Consider the following 6,584-nt stretch of genomic DNA (forward strand, 5'->3'; position numbering starts at 1 on the left):
GTAACCAGCATCTGGGAGCACAGCACAGAAGACCCTCCTCCAACACCATCTGGCATCTAAACATCCCCCATCTACAACAACCTTTGTGATCCTTGGCTTACGGTCCCACCATCCCAAGTTCTGCCTCTACATTCACCTGGCGTTCTGCCTGTCTGTACATTGGCTTCCCTTTCCATAAGAACACCAATTGCAATATTCTATTTCCTACTCTAGTGAAATAACTAAGTCATGGTAACCTTACAAAGAAAAACGAGTTTTCTTACCTCACAATTCTGACAGCTCCAAGGACTTGGGCAAACGTTGGCTGAACCCTGGTGAAGCCCTTTCTGGTTGCCTCACCTAGGTACTAAAGGCAATGCTAGGAGCAACCAATGTGTGAGACACCACAAAACCCAACTCAAGAAAGCCACTCTGGCCTCAGGCTCGCTCTCAAGGCCTGGCGGTTCCCCCATGGGCTCCACTCATCTGTTTAAGGGCAGCTGCCTCACCAGGCCCCACTTCCTAAAGTTCCCAAATCTCCTACACCACAGTCAAGACTAAACTTATCACTTAGGAAACTTTGGAAGCCACACTCGAACCACATTCTAGCCACCTTGCTAGAGTTAGAGTGGTCCACATCCCACTGTGACCATGTCTTAACTAGATTAGGTTGACAAAACTGTTTTCAAAGGAGGTCTCAGTCTGAAACTCTGTAGCTTCGACATTTGAGTTTGGTAAGCACAATCCAGGCTGGTAATCCCTCAATACGTGCATGCCCCACCATCTCCCCTCTTATAAATGGAGCTGATACAATAATAAGACTTCCTCAGGGTTGCTCTTTCCTCTCACAGATTCTCACTGGAGTAGCCTTGCTGCCTTTCTCAATCTATTCCTTTCTCCCCCTCTGTGTAGCCCTGGCTGTCCTACCCTTGCTTCATAAACCAGGCTGGCCTTGAACTCACAGAGATCCGCCTGCCTGCGCCTCCCCGAGTGCGGGGATTACAGGCTTGCACCACAGCACCTGGCTTTTCAATATATTCTTAAACTCTACTTGCTCTCTCTGGTGCTGAGCCTCAATCCAGAGTTGCATGTGCTAGGTTATGTTAAGTGGCTCAGCACATAGCCCTGCCCCCGGCTCCCTGGGCTGGCACTGTAAGTTCTTAGCGAGGACGCTAATACCTGTTGCTTTGCACATTATCTTAGCTTTTCGTTCAGATTTTGCTGAATGTCCCCAAGCCTGTAGAAGCTGAATCCACTTCTCCTTCAGAAAGTGCCTCCCTCTTGGTGTCAGTGTCACTCTCTCGAGCATCTTCTTTTTCCCGTTCCCAGGTTGCCCTGCAGCATCCTCTGATGGCTCTCTGGGATTCCGTGCTGTGCTGCCGCTCTTCGTTCAGCCACATCTGCATGCTCATGTCCTGAGTCCAGGTGTCCAACCTACATCTCTATATAGTTATTATTATGTATCTATATGTATAAAGATGATAGATAGATAGATAGATAGATAGATAATAGATGGATGGATGGATAGATAGAGAGACGATAGATAGATGATAGATGCATGGATAGACAGATAGTTAGATAAATGATAGCCTTACACAGCACAGCAAGACTGTTACAAAAGGAAAAACAAGATAGATAGATGAGAGGGAGGGATGGGAGACAGACAGAGGCAGGCAGACAGACAGACAGACCAAGAAATAGATAGATAGATAGATAGATAGATAGATAGATAGATAGATATAGATATACGGATAGATAGATACACAGATCAGAAAACCAAGCACTCAACCGAGAGAGTCTTGTCATTCTCTTAACACAAGCTTTGTCAGAACAGGAAACAGGTCCGAAGACCTGTGGCCCACGTCCCCTGGAAATGAGGTAGGTCTCTGCACGTCGCTGCAACTGGTGTTGGAAGCTGAAGCTTTCTTGCTGGAGCTCCCTGTTCTCACTCACAGTTGACGGCTTATAGAACCCTTGGTCTTAAAGACTGAGTGGTCCCTCTGCCTGGAGCCCTCATCTCTGGATGGCTCCCCCTCGGCCTCACCTGTCAGTCCCTCAGAGACACTGTCTCTGCCTCCTCCTTTCTCCCAGTCCAGGAGCCTTCCACTGTCCTCATCGCACACAGCCTCAGGAAGCTTGGACGTTGCCCTTACGACTCTTCACTCCCCTAGAGCCCCTGTGCTTCTGTGCCCCTACTAGACCAGCGACGAGCTCCAGATGGGTAGGAGCCATGCTTTGTGGCTCCCTGTTGCATGCCTGTCCTCTAGCATGGAGCAAATGCTCGATCTGCACAATAAGGAAATATATGAGTAAAACATGTGAATTACATGCTGACACCACCCTAAGTATTGTGTGCATGTGTTCGTGTATGTATGTGCGCACACATGCCCATGGACAGACATCAGATGTCTCCTCTGTCGCTCTCTGCCTTACACAGAGTCTCTCACTGAATCAGAAGCTTGGCAGCAGGCTGGCTAGCCAGTAAAGCCTTGGGACTCACTCCTCAACACTGAGGTCATAGGCAAACATATTCATGCCCAGCTTTTATGTGGGGGCTGGGGATTCAAACTCTGGTCCTCGGGCTTGCAGAGTAAGTGCTCTTGGCCACTGAGCCGTCTACCCAACCATGACTATCTGTAAAAGACCTGTTTTGTTGAGGTAACAGTTTCCCACACACAAGATAAAAACAGTGACTCTTTGGAGCGTGTTCTCTTTGGGTTGTGTGCCATCCTAGGCTCCCTCATCCGATCATTTGAATCCTTGCAGCAGCTCCTACACAGGCCAGGGAGCCCACGGATCTCAGGCTTGAGCCCTGAGCAAAACTGCCCTTGAGACTTCTGAAACTTCTATAGGAATACCAGAAATTAGGCCAACTGTCATTCCAAAGTTTCAGCCTGACAGTAAACCAGCAAAAGAGCAAAAACCCAAGAAATACAGAAAAACACCCAAGCAATGCTTGTCGGTGCCCAGAGACACTGGGCCCTTCACACTATAAGTCACTTCCTCCCGGCACTAGGAGGGCCACAGCCTTGGGAGAATCAAAAGGCAGCAATACTGATGTAGAAACTGGCCATTTTCAGTGTGTATGCCCACCCATGTGGGTGGCCTTTGTCACAGATCTCAGCCAAGAAGAAGCCAAAGCTGAAGAGAGAGGCAAGAACAAGGCAGCCAGTGAGCGGTGTCTACATCTGGCACAGAAGCGGCAGGACTTGCCTTGGAGCACTATCAGTTAGAGATGCTGCGGGGCAAGTGACGACACAGACGTGAACTCTGCGTGTCTAGTGTTGAGATTCCACTTGTATCTGTGAGGTAGTGGGTGACTAGCAACTCATAGCTGATATTAACTCGGAGGAGGAGGAGGAGGACGAGGACGAGAAGGGAAAGTTCAGAACACAGTGAGTACGGAGTGGCAAAAGCTGGACAGTTTTTTTAAGCCCTCCTTGGAGACAGAGATCATGTGAGAATTACCACAATGGGCTGCAAGTGTCAAGAAAAAGCAAGGACTTAAAGTGAATGCCACAAGAGCAGGCCACAGGCCTGGCAGTGGCCGGCAACACTGCAGGCTTGGAAGCTTTCCCAATCATTGTTCAATCTCCTGGGGAATTTTTTTTTCTTCATGGAGATGAGTATCTAAGTCCACAATGAGCGTGAAGACTCAAATGGGCTTTACGTTATAGCTACTTTACAAAAGGCCCCCGATTCCACCAGTGGGCAGACATCTGTGTTTATATAGGAAGGGTTCCCTGATCGTGCCCATTTGACCCTTGAAGACAAATATTTATCGAGTGAGGCACTGTTCTAGATGCTTGAGCTACTGCGGCAAGCAACCCTGTGTGCTTGTCCGGAGCTCTCGGCCTAGGATAGGAAGGGCAGGCAGAAAAGTCACACAGCCTGTAAGAAAGCGACGGCCTCAGGGTGGAGGTTTTGGCAGCTGGGGCTGCTGTGGGTCAGCTTCACCGAGGAGATGACGTCATGCTCTTCTCTTCGGGGGCACGCTGCACTGAGATGGTACCCATAACCACAGTCTGAGCAGAGCCGGAGAAGGGAGAGGTGTGGGTCGGAGGGTGGGGACAGCAAGTGAGGGACAAGTATACCTTGACTTTTCCAGAAACAGCCACACTGTTATGGGTGGACCGTGATGAGGACAGAGGGTGACATCAAGGACAGACAGAGATGTCCTTGCGTTGGACAGGCTGTGGCCTGAGTAAGAAGAGGAGCCATCTTATTTGAACGGAAGGGGGACACGACCCAAGACACTTTTATTAAACTCAGGGCAGTGCTACAGTCCCTGAAAGCCACAAAAAGAAGATTAAGACTTCCAAAATGAGAGCAGCCTGTGGTGGCGCACGCCTTCAATCCCGGTGCTTGGAAGACAGAGGCAGGTGGATCAATCTCTATGACTTTGAGACTAGCTTGGTCTACAGAGTGAGTTCCAGGCCAACCAGGGCTACATAATAAGACCTTGCCTTTAAAAAAAAAAAAACTTTCAAAACATTCCTGTAATACCCGTCAACTCACCTTCAGCATTCTCACTGAGGTTCGCATAGCCGAGCTAAAAGGTCATTTCCCAAAAATTTCCATTTTCTGTCGCTTAAATACACTACAGAGATGTCCACGACAGCACAGGCTGAGGTGTCTCTTCCCATTGTCAGGTGGATGTTAGGTACCACAGAATCTGGGCCATACTCAAAAATTAGCTGTGGTCCAGTCAGAAGTTTTGGGGTACAGCAAAAACATGAGGGGAGAAGAAATGAAGGAGGGGACAGGACGAGGCCTAATGATTCCTAAGACTGAATCTTCAGGAATTAAAGCAGACAATGTTTTCCCAGCCCAAAGCACACCCTGCCTGTCGGGGCAGATGCAAGGCCAGCCTGAGCTATGTAACAAGACCTTCTCTCAAAAAGTCAAAAGTCCAGATCCGCTGCCTTTGGTGGTCTCCTTGTGGGGCTCCTGAAGCCTCGGGGTCCTTCCCTCCCACTCATGAACATTCTTCCATACCACTCTCAGCGCTCTACTTGGAGTCCTAGCGTCTGTCCCAACGCCCCACCGTCTGACCTTAGCCCATCAGGTCTCATCAGGTTAGCCTGCCTCCCCTTCCTCTGTGCGACCGCAGGGCCGACCTGCCAAGGGGCACTGATCAAATCACAGGCACCAACCAGAGTTCATGTCAGACACAGTCACGCCTCCTTCCTCCCCAACGTGGGAATCGGCTGTCCATTGGCCATGTCTGAACAGGGAGTCTGGGTTCTCTGCTTGCAATGTCCTTGTTGGTGCATCAATTTGTTCAGGTCCCCCTGGGTCCAGATCTGCCAGGCTTGATGGGTTCCTTGTGGAGGTCCTGATCCCTCTGGTTCCTTCCATCCCCCCCGCTTTTTCGTGCAACTCTCAGCACTTCACTCAGAGTCCAGTTTCGAGTCCCAGTATCTGTCCCCTGCTGGGTAGAGTTTCTCAGACGGCATCTATGTTGGGCTAATAGCCACTTATAAGTGAGTATATAACATGTGTGTCTTTCTGAGTCTGGGTTACCTACCTCACTCAAAATGATCACTTCTGGTTCCATCCATTTGCCTGCAAATTTCAAGGTTTTCTTGTTTTTGATAGCTGAGTAATATTCCATTGTGTAAATGGACCACAGTTTATTTGGACCCAGAGAGGCCTGCACAAATTGTTGTACCAACCAAGAACCCTGTTCAGCTCTAGCCAAAGGACAGCTCATTCTCCACAGTTGTGAGGAGAGAGGGGACTGCCTCTAACATGAGCTCTAGTGCCCCGGTTTGATCATTTCCCCTTGGTGGGGAGGCCCAGGGGGCACACAGAGGAAGGAGAAGCAGGCTATCTGGATGAGACCAGATAAGCTGTGGTCATATGATGGGGGAGGAGGTCCCCTTCCGCCAGAGGCCTAAGGGAGGGGAATAGGGTGAAAGAGGGAGGGAGAGAGGGAATGGGAAGATAAGAGCGAGGGGATAACAATCAGGATGTAATGTGAATAAATTATAATAAATAAAAATAATTTTAAGCTCAAAAAAAAAAGTCAAAAGCCCAGGTAAAACTCCACAAAGCTACAAACTGAAAACATCAGGGGTGTCTCCCAGAGAAGACAAAGAGGAAGCAAGGAAGACAGCAGCGTCTGTGGATGAAGGAAGAGGGAGCAGGGAAGACATGCAAGGGAGTCTGGGCTAGATCTGTTAGGATTCTGCTCTACTCTGTCTAGAAACCTGTGACATCATTGCCTACCTGCCCCCCCAGGGTGGCCCTACCCAGGAGTATATAAAAGGACTAATCCGCCTCCCTCCCTCCCTCTCTCTCCCTCTCTCCTCTCCCTCTCTCTTTCTCCTCTCTTCCTCTTGCTCTTGCTCTCCCTCCCCCCCCCTCTTCCTCTCCTGCTGCCTCTATCCCCCCATCGCTCTCTCTCTCTCTCTCTGGGGTGCCCCTCTCACCTTCCTTCTCTCCCCATGCTCATATAATAAACCTCTCCATATCTGTTGTGTGATGCATATTTCATATCTCATATTTCATTGGAATATAAAGGGGATGGCTGCTGCTGGCTTCCTGACGAAGCAAAGCAATGTAACTAAACTGCTCCACACTGCCTCATCACTCAAAAG

The sequence above is a fragment of the Acomys minous genome, assembly GCF_964271855.1.
Source record: "Acomys minous genome assembly, chromosome: 10".
Lineage (NCBI taxonomy): Eukaryota > Metazoa > Chordata > Mammalia > Rodentia > Muridae > Acomys > Acomys minous.